The sequence below is a fragment of the Bubalus kerabau genome, chromosome X, assembly GCF_029407905.1.
Source record: "Bubalus kerabau isolate K-KA32 ecotype Philippines breed swamp buffalo chromosome X, PCC_UOA_SB_1v2, whole genome shotgun sequence".
NCBI lineage: Eukaryota > Metazoa > Chordata > Mammalia > Artiodactyla > Bovidae > Bubalus > Bubalus kerabau.
Window position 1 is genome coordinate 148,138,176 of NC_073647.1, and position 14,527 is coordinate 148,152,702.

Consider the following 14,527-nt stretch of genomic DNA (forward strand, 5'->3'; position numbering starts at 1 on the left):
TTTCATTCTCTTTTTTCTTTAGATTTATTTTTTCCATGAGACAGAAGCCATGGTTTCTGGCCAGTCTTGGGTTCACACTTCCCCAGTCCCACCTTCCAAGGGAAAGAGATTGCCTTCTCTTAAGCCCTATTTGGAAAGTCCCATGGAAATTTTCTAATGGCCCTTTCCTTAGTTGAGTTCAACTATGAGGCCAGGGTGGATGGGGTATTAAGATTGTTGACTAAAAATATATTCACAACATGAAGGTTAACAGTTTATGTTTTATTCAGTGGAAATTTTTAGGACTTTAAGCCCAGGAGGCAGCATCTCATGTAACCTTGAGAGAACTGCTCCACAAAGGTGGGGAGCAGGGGTGGAGCCAGGATATATATGAGTTTTGCAACAAATAGCAGATAGTTAAGAACAAAAGCTTATTGTTAATAAAGGAAAACAAGATATCTTGTGTTAAGGAATGTAGTGCTTTTCTCTATATGGAAATATGTAAGAGTCTGGGTTTGCTGAAAATCCTTCCTTTGATATGCACCTCACCTATATGGAGCCAGCATCCTGTGTTTTCACAGCCTGAGTTCCCTCAGGGCTCACCCTGAGGAGTGACTACAATCTGATGGCTGCTAGATAAGCAGGTGCTCTTTTCCTTCCTGAGTTCCCTCAGGGCTCACCAGCTGAGGGTGGCTGGTGGCTGCATTCCTGATGACTGTGACATCCTGTGTTTACTGATATGGCAGGTAGTATTCCATTTCTCAGTTCCTCCTTTTGGTCCCAAATTCAACCAATATTTGGGAGACATTTCATGACCAATTTTTGTCCCAAAGCACTGGGAGGCTCATTCCAAATCATGTGAAAATTCTTATTGATAGGCCACTCCAGTTGCTAATTTCTGGATTAGGCCCTGTTGATAATTAAAATTCTGTGGATCCTATATCTTACTAGTCTATTATGATCCAGGAAATGTTTTCCCTTGTTGCTTCTTCCCATACCTCAAATCATACTATTACAATTATTTTATAAAAGTCATACATGTGATTTATTTCCTCCAGGTGTTTAGTCATCATCAATTTTCTTGGAGGCCTGGTTATACACTGGGTACTGTAAGAGACAAACAATCTTATAAAATAGGTTATAAGTAATGTAGCTAGTAATATTGACAGAGTCATAGTGTAGCAGGCAGATACAAATCAAACAATTTGGAAACAAAGAACAAATTAAAACTGATTAGTATAACTAGTTATAATCCAGTTATAATAAACCATCAAGTCCACAGGCAACCAACGGAGAAGCCAAATTCTGGACAGATCAGATAGACAAAAAAGATAAATGTTTCATCTTTGTTTACAAAGGTATATTTTATCAACTTGTCATAGGTCATAGTATAAGAGGAAAGTTTTTCTGGAAAACAAAAATTAAAGCTACTATAATTTCCCCAAAAGTCATAACAAATCATATTCATCAGTTAATTTGGTCTCATGTAATTCCTGGTGATCTGGATTAAAAAAACTTATATCTGTTTTTTTTTTTAAAGCCCATTTTATGAGTCTTCTTGAAAAGGCATCACTGCAAAAAAATGATTATTTTTTATAAAAGACAAAACTTAGCATGGTTAAAAATCAGAGAACAATGAAATTAGCAAGAAACTTGGGTATTTCTGTAATATAACATTTTAAGATAATAACTAGAATTATAACTGATAACATTAAATCAGGGCATATCAGATTTTAGGAATCTATATAAATTTTGGAATATCTGTATTAATGATATTATCTATACCTTATAACCTAAGATTCATCTCCAATCACTTGACAATATTTTTGAAGTAATAGTGATTAGAGATGAATCTTAGGTTATAATGTATGGATAATATCATTAATACAGATATTCCAAAATGTATATGGATTCCTAAAATCTGATATGCCCTGATTTAATGTTATCAGTTATAATTCTAGTTATTATCTTAAAATGGCACCCCACTCCAGCTCTCTTGCCTGGAAAAACCCATGGACGGAAGAGCCTGGTGGACTGTAGTCCGTGGGGTCGCTAGGAGTCGGACACGACTGAGCAACTTCACTTTCACTTTTCACTTCCACTTTTCACTTTCATGCATTGGAGAAGGAAATGGCAACCCACTCCAGTGTTCTTGCCTGGAGAATCCCAGGGACTGGGGAGCCTGGTGGGCGGCCGCCTATGGGGTCACACAGAGTCGGACATGACTGAAGCGACTTAGCAGCAGCAGCAGCAGCAGCAGCAGCAGCAGCAACATACCATATAAACTTCGTTTAACAAATTCCTCTCTGAGATGTCTCAGAGACGCTCCTTTGAAGCATCCCAGAGTCTGCCGGAGGCTAAGAGAGTTTTAGTTAGATTTCAATATTTGGTAAGTTGGTTAAAAATATCAAAAAGGTTTCAAAACACAGCAGGATCATAGGTCACTGTGAAACAATACATATTCATTTAACTAAAATCAGAAAAAGATTAAAAAAAATACAGATTTTACTTTAAGGACACAAACACACAATCTGTTATCAAAAAGAAGCATTCTAAGAAACTTTGTTCAGGGACTTCGCCAGTGGGCCAGTGGTTAAGAATTTGCCTGCCAATTCAGGGGACACAGGTTGCATTCCTGGTCCCGGGAGATCTCACATGCCATGGAGCAGCTGAGCCCGCATGCCACAACTCCTGAACCCATGCATCACAGTTACTGAAGCCCATCTGCCCTAAAGCCCATGCTCCACAACAAGAAAAATCACCTCAATGAGGAGCCTGCAAACTACAACTAGAGAGTAGTCCCCACTCACCACAACTAGAGCAAGTCTGCATGCAGCAACAAGGACCCAGCACAGCCAAAAAGAAATAGATACATAACTAAATAAAAAGATTAAGTTTTTGATTTTCTAAGAAAAAAGAAATTTCGTTCAAATTCCAGTCTTGTACTTGCTCATGTAACAATGAATTTACTTAATTAACATTAAATTTAATGAATACTGACCATGAACACATTTTTTTCTCAGTAAAATGTAATTTCATCCCTCACACCTTCTTTACTGAAAACACACATTCTACTTTCCTACTGTATACTGAGATGTTTCCATTTGCTCCTTTTAGCTTTAACTGCATGTTTAGAATTAGAATACTCAATTCTTAAACACATTAATTTCTAGTGAAAACTAAGAAGTAAGCAATTAAGAACTGTCTTTTATATTAGCATTTTGTAGATTGGAGAACATAAACATCAGTGATAATTTCTAAAAACATTTGTTTTCTTATAGAGAACGTCTCAGGGTGGCACCTCTAGACATATTCATTAATAGTCCTAAATATCTTTAGTTTCTGTTTAGTAATTGCCATCTCAGTATCTTTTTTTTTAATGATCTAGGTATTCAGCAAATTTCCATAACTTAAATTAGCACAACTCTGGAAGTCTGAGTTAATGAATTATCTAGAGAGATCATTTTGGCTTCAGTTCAGTGGCTCAGTCGTGTCCGACCCTTTGTGACCCCATGAATTGCAGCACACCAGGCCTCCCTGTCCATCATCAACTCCTGGAATTTACCAAAACTCATGTCCATCAAGTCGGTGATGCCATCCAGCCATCTCATCCTCTGTCGTCCCCTTCTCCTCCTGCCCCCAATCCCTCCCAGCATCAGGGTATTTTCCAATGAGTCAACTCTTTGCATGAGGTCGCCAAAGTATTGGAGTTTCAGCTTCAGCATCAGTCCTTCCGATGAACACCCAGGACTGGTCTCCTTTAGAATGGACTGGTTGGATCTCCTTGCAGTCCAAGGGACTCTCAAGAGTCTTCTCCAATACTACAGTTCAAAAGCATCAATTCTTCGGCACTCAGCTTTCTTCACAGTCCAACTCTCACATCCATACATGACTACTGGAAAAACCATAGCCTTGTCTAGACGGACCTTTGTTGGCAAAGTAGTCTCTGCTTTTGAATATGCTATCTAGGTTGGTCATAATTTTCCTTCCAAGGAGTAAGCGTCTTTTAATTTCATGGCTGCAGTCACCATCTGCAGTGAATTTGGAGCCCCCCAAAATAAAGTCTGACACTGTTTCCACTGCTGCCCCATCTATTTGCCATGAATTGATGGGACCAGATGCCATGATCTTCGTTTTCTGAATGTTGAGCTTTAAGCCAAATTTTTCACTCTCCTCTTTCACTTTCATCAAGAGGCTTTTGAGTTCCTCTTCACTTTCTGCCATAAGGGTGGTGTCATCTGAATATCTGAGGTTATTGATATTTCTCCTGGCAATCTTGATTCCAGCTTGTGCTTCTTCCAAGCATTTCTCATGATGTACTCTGCATGTAAATTAAATAAGCAGGGTGACAATATACAGCCTTGACATACTCCTTTTCCTATTTGCAACCAGTCTGTTGTTCCATGTCCAGTTCTAACTGTTGCTTCCTGACCTGCATATAGGTTTCTCAAGAGGCAGGTCAGGTGGTCTGGTATTCCCATCTCTTTCAGAATTTTCCAGTTTGTTGTGATCCATACAGTCAAAGGCTTTGGCATAGTCAATAATGCAGAAGTAGGTGTTTTTCTGGAACTCCCCTGCTTTTTTGACGATCCAGCGGATGTTGGCAATTTGATCTCTGGTTCCTCTGCCTTTTCTAAAACCAGCTTGAACATATGGAAGTTCACGGTTCATGTATTGCTGAAGCCTGGCTTGGAGAATTTTGAGCATTACTTTACTAGCGTGTGAGATGAGTGCAATTGTGCGGTAGTTTGAGCATTCTTTGGCATTGCCTTTCTTTGGGTAGACATTTCTAAAACATAGTTAATTTTAAAGAGTTTACCCAAAAACTCTTTTTTTCCTTTGGTTTTGGACAATTTTTTCAAAGTCTTTATTGCATTTGTTACATATTTCTACAGTCTTATGTTTTGATTTTTTTTGACCACAAGGCATGTGGGACCTTGGCTTACTGACCAGGTATTGAACCTGCACCCCCTGCATTAGAAGGCAAAGTATCAACTGCTGGACCACCAGGAAAGTCTCAAACCAAAAACACTTATCTCATTTCCATTTACTTTAAAGTTTCATCATATCAAATTTTTTTCCTTGCAACAGATATAATAAGGCCTTCTTTAACTTTATTAGACCTAAGTACAATAAAGTATCATGCTTAATGTTGATGACTAAACATATGTCTAATTAGTTAGATCAACAAACTTTAATACCAGATAACAACTTAATATTAAATATTCCCCACTTCATGTGAACCTGAAAGTCATTTTGGTCAGTTTTTTTTATATTTAATTTGTAAGCCGTTACCTTTAACTTGCACTCTTTATAAATTCAATTTTGATAATACTTTTAAGAGGTAGAAATATCTCACAGGTATAATGTGTACACAGACATATTCATTCAGCTTCATCTTTGGGGGGCATTGATTGGGGTTCTCCCCTTTTGGACTGATGGGGTATTGGTTGGGAATCTTCCTTTTTGGAACTAGGGGACTGTAAACCTGAGAGACTGATTTGAATTGTTTGCTTGATATTTGATAACACCAGCCATGAATAATTAAGTATGGATGATCAGAGCTCTGTTCCATCTTATAGTCCCTTGAGGTATTTTTGCAAAACTAAGAGATGCTCCCATTAATGAAAGAAAATGCCTCCCATTAATGAAAGAAAAGGATTCCCTAAGATCTTAAGAGCTAATGGCTCAGCTATTATTTCATAGTGAAAGTGAAAGTCTTGTCTGACTCTGCGACCCCATGGACTATACAGTTTGTGGAATTCTCCAGGCCAAAATACTGGACTGGGTAGCCTTTCCCTTCTCCAGGGGATCTTCCCAAGCCAGAGATCAAACCCAGGTCTCATGCATTGCAGACAGATTCTTTACCAGATGAGCCACAAGGGAAGCCCAAGAATACTGAAGTGGGTAGCCTATCCCTTCTCCAGTGGATCTTCCCGAACCAGGGTCTGCTGCATTGCAGGCAGATTCTTTACCAACTGAGCAATCAGGGAAGCCCATATCATAAGGCCTTTTGCAATTACTTTTATCTTAGGGGAGTGTCTATGTACATGAATGAGTATCTCATATTTGAGTCCAAATCCCTTTCTCTTTTCCTGGTTTTGCTGAAAGTGGGACATGCAAATGTGAGCAGATGATTACTGTTATTTGTTTGTTTAAACAGAAGTGGATATTTGGTAACTGGAAAAAAAGTTCCCTGAAAATAGCCCAAGATGGCTGGGTTTTGTATAAGCAGTTAGAGGATGAATTTGCATTTCTATTCTTGTGCCTTTGAGATGCAAATGATCTACCTGGGCTCTCTGGAGTTTATCTAATCAGTTTGTGTTACTTGAAACTAAACCGGGGGGGCGGGGGAGGGGGGGGGAAGGATGCAGGAATAGCATTTAAAACAACAACAACAAAGAAAACCTCATAACTACTGGGAATGCACCCTCTGCCAAGCTTTAATTCATAAGCTTCCTAAGGGTTCATCAAGAATAAATAGTAAAGCCTTAGTCATCTGAGCAAGCAACTTTAATGTATTCCTACTGTTCTTTGTAAGCTAGTAAGTTTATATTGGTGGGGCTTCAGCCTGCCAGTGCAGGAGAACTAAGAGACATCAGTTCAATCCCTGGGTCGGGAAGATCCCCTGGAGGAGGAAATGGCAACCCATTCCAGTATTCTTGCCTGGAAAATCCCATGGACAGAGGAGCCTGGCAGGCTACAGTCCATAGGGTCATAAAGAGTCGGACACGACTACAGTGACTTAACACAGCACAAGTTTATACTGTAATACCCAATTCGTAACTGAGTTTTTTAACGAGAAGCTATGAGAGCTCTAGTATTTCCTGTTTACATGCTTGTGTACGTATATACATATGATATAGCTCTACCTCTGGAACGTATTGTCAAAATTAAATTTATAAAGAGCTCTATTTGATTGACTTAATAGTAGGTGCTTACAAATTATATATAAAAGAAGCTAGACAAAATGAATTTCAAGTTCCCGTGAACAGGGAAATATTGCATTAAGTTAATACCTGACATTAAGGTTAGTTTGTTGATCTAATTAATATAGGCACATCTTTAGAATCATTAAGATAAGTATAATACTTTTACTGAACCTAGGTTTAATAGAATTTCTATAAAGTCTTATTATATCTGTTGCAAATATCTGTCAGCAAGAAAAATAACATGGTATGATGAGATTTTTGAGTGAATTAAATGCAATTGAGATAAGAGCTTTTCAGTTCAGTTCTGTTCAGTTCAGTCGTGTCCAACTCTTTGCGACCCCATGAATCTCAGCACGCAAGGCCTCCCTGTCCATCACCAACTCCCAGAGTTCACTCAAACTCACGTCCATCGAGTCAGTGATGTCATCCAGCCATCTCATCCTCTGTCATCCCCTCCTCCTCCTGCCCCCAATCCCTCCCAGCATCAGAGTCTTTTCCAATGAGTCAACTCTTCGCATGAGGTGGCCAAAGTATTGGAGTTTCAGCTTTAGCATCAGTCCTTCCAAAGAACACCCAGGACTGATCTCCTTTAGAATGGACTGGTTGGATCTCCTTGCAGTCCAAGGGACTCTCAAGAGTCTTCTCCAACACCACAGCTCAAAAGCATCAATTCTTCGGCACTCAGCCTTCTTCACAGTCCAACTCTCACATCCATACATGACTACTGGAAAAACCATAGCCTTGACTAGATGGACCTTTGTTGGCAAAGTAATATCTCTACTTTTGAATATGCTATCTAGGTTGGTCATAACTTTTCTTCCAAGGAGTAAGCGTCTTTTAATTTCATGGCTGCAATCACTATCTGCAGTGAATTTGGAGCCCCCCAAAATAAGATCTGACACTGTTTCCACTGTTTCCCCATCTATTTCCTATGAAGTGATGGGACCAGATGCCATGATCTTCGTTTTCTGAATGTTGAGCTTTAAGCCAAATTTTTCACTCTCCTCTTTCACTTTCATCAAGAGGCTCTTTAGTTCCTCTTCACTTTCTGCCATAAGGGTGGTGTCATCTGCATATCTGAGGTTATTGATCTTTCTCCTGGCAATCTTGATTCCGGCTTGTGCTTCTTCCAGCCCAGCGTTTCTCATGATGTACTCTGCATATAAGTTAAATAAGCAGGGTGCCAATATACAGCCTCGAAGTACTCCTTTTCCTATTTGGAACCAGTCTTAGGTAAACTCTATAGTAATACTTATGCTCTGAAAATTATCTGAAATAGTTGATCCAGATTTTGGTAACAATTACTTGCCTCCTAATTTTCACTAGAAATTAAGATTTTTAAGATTTGAGGATTAAAATTTAAATATGGAATTAAAACTACTAAAAATAATAAAGGAAACATTTTACTACAGTGGTAAAGTGGGATAAATGTTTTGAGTAAAAAAAGGAGTTTTATGAATGGTTGGGCTGAGATTAGATTAAACTTAATTGAACTAATGGATTTTCTTATTAAAAGTTTGGAATTCCCTGGCTGTTGAGTGGTTAGGCACCTTTACTGCCAGGGCCCAGTTTCCATCCCTGGTCCAGGAACTAAAATCCCACAAGGAACATGGAACAACCAAAAAAAGTTGACTGAGGAGCTGCCATGGGGTCCACACCATGCATGCCACCACTGCCTCCTACCTCCCACACCAGGTCTTAAAAGGGGCCAAGGGGTGGGGGTGGGAGTAGGGAAGTGTCTGGAGAGGGCCTGGCAGATATGCCTTAGCGGAGTAGCCCTGGACCCCCAGGGAACATGGGTGTGCTCCAGGCCAGACCATGCTTGGGCCTCATCCAGGACATGGTCCAGCTCCTGCAGAGTGGTGGGATCAAGACAGTGGTCAACCTGGTTTCTGCAGACCTGGAGGTAGCCCAGAAAAGTGGCTTGTCTTAAAGGTCTTGGTCACCCTGAGGTGGGCGCTGCTGGCTCAGTTCTCAGCTTTCCCCTTCAATGGTGCTGATCTGTTCAAGGAACTGAAGACTTCCACTGCCATCCTGTCCATTGGCATTGGAAGCCTGGACAAACTGCTTTATGCTTATCTCTATACTGGAGAAGTGACTGGAATCACAGGAGGCCCAGGTAGCAGTAAAACCCAGGTATGTCTTTGGGTAGCTGCAAACGTGGCCCACAGCCTGCAACAGAATATCCTATACATCGATTCCAATGGCAGCCTCACAGCCTCCCGCCTCCTCTAGCTACTTCAGGCCAGAACCCTGGATCAGGAAGAGCAGGCAGGAGCTCTCCAGAGGATCCAGGTGGTGCCTGCATTTGATATCTTCCAAATGCTGAAGGTGATATAGGACCTTCCAGGTGTTGTGATTCAGCAGGCGAGCATTTCTTCAGGGACTCTGAAGGTGGTGTTGTGGACTCTGTCCCTGTGGTGCTCATCCCACTTCTGGGAGGTTCACAGAGGGAATACTTGGCCTTGATGCTGCAGCTGGCCCACGAGCTGAAGACTGTGGCCCGGGACCTCAGCATGGCAGTAGCAGTGACCAGCCACCTGACCTCAGACAGGGACAGCAGGCAGCTCAAACCTGCTCTCAAATGCTCCTGGAGCTTTGTACCCAGCACCCAGCTTTTCCTAGACATTGGCCAAGGCACAGGAGCCTCAGGCTGCTGGCGCCTGGCATGTCTGACCACATCTCCTCATCTTCCAACAGGTTTCCAAGAAACAGTGAACACTGGGACCTGTGGGGCGCCAGAGAAGAGCCCAGCTTTACAGGGAGATCACACATGACTGAGATGTTGATTGGAAAACAGAGAGGTATCAAGGCCCTCAAGTCCCTGTGCAGTGCTATTCATTGCCAGCAGCCCATGGGGCTGCAGAGAAGCTCTCAGGCTGGGCAGCCATCTCAGTCCTTAGGTCCTCTCTCCAGAAACAGTGTAATTGGCAAGAGAGGATGCTACATATCTATACATCTATATCTATAGGTAAAACTAGGATTGGCTGGTATGTTAAACTACATGGAAACATTGTCAAATGAGTGATAAGCCTCTTCAGATTATACATCATGAATAAATGATATTAATATAGGCATTTTAGAAGTTATATAAAGTTTCTGAAATTTGGATATGTCCTACTATAATGTTACAATCTTCGTTGTTATCTTGAAATGTCAAATGTCACAACAGTGGGGATAAGCTTCTTTGTCAGGAAGCATTGTGATCAGATTTTTAATTTTGCCTTTCTAAGAACTTTATCATTCATAGACAGATAAGCTGATGCTTTGAAGAAATGCCACATCTTCAAGAAGAGTCACAGAAAGGACATTTTGAGGACAGGTGTCTGAAGACTTTTAAATCATACTGCTAAAGTAGGTAAGATATTTTAAAAGTCTAATGGAAACTCCAATTTCATTAAATTGTTAGTAAAAAGGATTAATGAATAGGGCTATATGGTTATAATTTTTTTGGTTTTGCATGAAGTATCACTAGCTTTTAGTCCGTGTTTTCACAGATGTTAGGAGACCTTTCCCCTTAAGTATATTTATGACACAGTCAGAAAGTTGAAATTAATAGATATGTATAAGAACTGGTCGCAAAGAGTCAGACACAACTAAGCGACTGAGCACAAGACAGCAGCATGGAAACTGGAGCCAAAAGCCTAAGTCCAGCTACAAATGACATAATACCAGGGCTAAGGGGTTCATCAAGTTAACATAACTGTAGATAAAGAAGGAAGGAGAATTGTGCTATTTACAAAAGATTCTAAGGAATATTCCCTGCCCACGACTAATCAATTCCTTTCCACAATCACCCCTCATCACCCCTGTTCAGTAAAACTATCGTCACCCCTTTCCCACAAGACTGGATGGACATTGACAGTGGGGAACTGTAATAGGGAATAACAAATCTGACTCCATATTAGATCTGTTTCTTTTACTTTAACCTTTGTATTTTGTTGCATTTGCTACAAGTTGATCACTAAAGGGATGTTGCCTATAGCTTAAAGTATACATAATGGCCCATCTCAGGGAACCATGCCCCCATTCTTGAATGTTAAATTAAAATACCTTTGTTGAGCTCACAGGGAAGATCCTGACCCAGCCCACCTGTGAATGGCTGCAGGAAAGAAGAAATTAAAATTTCCCCTCTTGAGTCTTGTTTAAACTAGGAGATATTTGCAACAACTAATGACCTGTTTTACAAAATTGTTGTTTCTTGCATTAGCAAATAGGTAACTGAGCCTCTGATAAAATGGTGATATATAGTTCCATTTGAGATCAATGATTGTAAGAGTGTAATTCTAGATGTACAAAGCAGCAACAAGAGGGAATATTTTCCTGGACCAAAGGGAACTAGCAAGATAGATGGTCCAGGGACTTTTGGCTACTATTAATAAGGCCTTGTCCAGTAATAGCACATTGAGTGGCCTATAAGTGAAATCTTTGCCAACCTGGGGATGATCATTCCTAGCATTATGGGACAAAATGGTCATGAAATGCCCCAAACCATGGTCAAATTTATGACCATAAAGAGGCCCTGCCAACTAAAAATCGGCACTTGCTATCTACCTCTGTGAGGATTAAATCTTGAGCCACTGCTGCTGCTAACCTTCAGTATCCCCTGAAAGGAGTTCAGAGTGGAGATTAGGAATGAGGCATCTGTGCTCTGGGAAAAAACTGGCAGAACAAGCCTTCAGATAGATACTTTTAGATTTTATGAGCCCAAATCCTTACATTTTCTCCTATCTAGAAAAGCACTAAAATCATTCATCGCAACATCTACTTTGACCATTGAGGAGAGAAATGCATTTTGAAGTACAAATGGAGTGGCTGTTCTCAAAGCAGTGTCTGCTGGTGAAAGCAAACAGGACCCTGTGGGGACCTCTGCCAGGTTTATGATTAACCTCCTTCTCTGAACCTTTACTCCCTTTCTTGTTCAAAACTTGTTCTCCTCAAGATTGAGGAGTAGCAAAGAAAAGGAGACAAGATGTACAGTAGGAAGGAAGGGAAGCTGAGTAGACAAAATAATAGATGTCTACTGTGGCATTCTATTAATAGTCCATTGTTGGATCACTGAAGGGGAGGAAGGGGAATGGAGCTTTCTTTAATTGGGCTTTTCTTATGTATCAGGCACAGTGCTAAGCATTTTTCATTTTTCATACATAATTTCCTTTAATTGCCACAATAACTCTATGAGGCAGGTGTTAATTTTAGATTATGGAGTTGAGATTCAGAGAGGTTTACTGATTTGTCCACATCTGCACAGCTAGTAAGTTGAAGAATGAAACCAAGAGCATTTTGATTCCAGAGTCCATCATAGTGACTACCATCCTGTATTTCCTCCCATTCAGCTAACAAGATGTGTTGGCTTATGCTTCAGAAAAAAATAATCTCTGGAGTTTGGGTCAAGAATACATGCAATCTATTACTACTCAAATTATGAATATAAAAATTCTCTTTGAATTAAGGACAAATAGGCTGATACATTCTTCAGTATAAGGACTGGATTTTGTTCAGTTTTATTTTCTTGTTAACATCTCATCTAGTGCCTCGGACATAGGGTATAGTGAAAGGCTTTCTAACTACACCTCAAAATGCTAATGCAATAAAATATGGATAAATTTGACATAAAAATAAAATTTTTTTTGCACAGCAGAAAACAATGTAGGTAAAGTCAAAGCACAAATGGCAAGCTGAGAAAAAGTATTTGCAACATATTTCGGATAAAGTGCTAAAATTTGTAATATGCAAAGAACTTTTATAATTGAGCTTAGAAAGACCAATAATCCTATGGGGGGAAAATGTACAGAAGACATGGACAGCCAACTTACAGAAAGAGATGTAAAAATGACTCTTTAACTTAGGACAAGATGCTCAGCTTCACTCATAATAAAAGAAATACAAACGAAAACTCCCTGAAACACCACTCCCACCCATCAGAGTGGCAACAGTTCAAAATGCTGACACCACAATCTGTCAGTCACTTGTGGATGCTCCGATTGCTGGAGGGAATGCAAAATTGTATGGTTTCTATGGAGGGGGATTTGGCAACATCTAACAAAACTGCGTATGTGCTTACCCTTTGATGCACCAATGCCACTTGCCAGAATTTACCCTGAAATACACTTCTAACGATATGAAAATACATATGCACAAGGTTATTCATTGCAGCAGTTGTCCAAGAATAGGAGACATGTCAAATAAACTATGGGCATGCACACAAAGGAATGCTATGGAGATAAACTTACATCACCAGTAAAGGACAGATGTACATTGTCTGCCTCCAGATGGGTTACCCTAAGAAGAACACAGCATCACCTATTTAATATTCTGACCTAAAAATGCTTTAACATTTTCAGATTTGCAGACCAAAGAGTATGAGACCCTCCCCTGTGGATCCAAAAGCAGTTCCTGGAGGGCTTCGAGAGGGGCATCTTGTTTGTATTCATATGTGAAACAGAACTTATTTCTTCTGCAGTCCCCCATCTCAAAAAAAGGCAATTCCAAGCTTCCAGTTGTTCAGACCCAAAGATTTTATGCCTCAAGTTTCAATACCCACTTCTTGATAAACCATAAGAAAAACCTGAAATTGGAGTTAATCTTTTTGCATCAATATTTGACTTGGAGACCCTCTGCTCAGACCTCAGGTTTGGGGGAAAGAGGACAAAGATCTGACGATAGGCAGATAACACCTACTTCAAACCAAATATTGGCACTTTCAATACAGTATAGCTGGTACCCCTTAAAAAATCATGATATCATAATAAATTGAGTATTAGTTTAAGGAAATCCGTCATTTATTTCTCAGTGATATCTATAGTGCCAGAAGCTCATTGGGTGAGGCAGAGAACTTCAAAGAGCAGGTAGCACAGTGATAGAGGCCACACTTCCCCTTACCTTCCACTGGCAGCAATCAGTTACATGGCCCCACCCAACTGCAAGGGAGGCTGGGAAACGTAGTCTAGCTGTGTGCCCAGGAGAAGGGAAGTGGCTTGGTGAACAACCAGCCAGTCTCTACCTCCTTGGTGATATTAGATTGCAGATAATATCTGTATATATGCTATATAATATGATAATAGATTACAGATAATGTCTTCCCTCCACATACTGATTCACTAATATGAATCTACAATTATCAAATATTATGTATATTTTGCAAATTAAGATGAATTGGTTTATTTTTAATTTATTAAATGGATGACCTACACAAAACTCCTGACAGTGTAGAAAACCCATTAAGGACACTAAGGATGCCAAATCTTAAGTAATGTTGCACTCAAGCCATAACAAGCCATTTCTCAGAAAATTTCCCTGGTGATGGCAATGGAGAGACTCCAAAAAGAAAGCTGGTGCCTGTAGTGAGGAACAAAATTAAGTGTTGCTGAAGCAGTTCTCAAGTGGTAGCTGATAACAACTGCACACCAGCTGTTCCCATTACGACACTTTTCCATAAAGGCCCAGATTCCAGCTTTTGTCATTTTTTTTTACCCTTTTCTTTCTATAATGGGATTTGTATATTTAACTTATATGGAGGCTCAAAAGTGAGCAGAGTAAGAAGGGATGCTCAGATTGGAAAACATAACTGTTTAAAATAATGAAAAGAAAAAATAGTAACAGAACTGTAGCTAGGG

General features: G+C 40.0%; 1 pseudogene; it reads left to right on the top strand.

Moving 5' to 3' along the window:
* Positions 1–8,706: 8,706 nt before the first annotated feature.
* Positions 8,707–9,688, top strand: LOC129640208 (DNA repair protein RAD51 homolog 4-like; annotated as a pseudogene).
* The last annotated feature ends 4,839 nt before the right edge of the window (positions 9,689–14,527 follow it).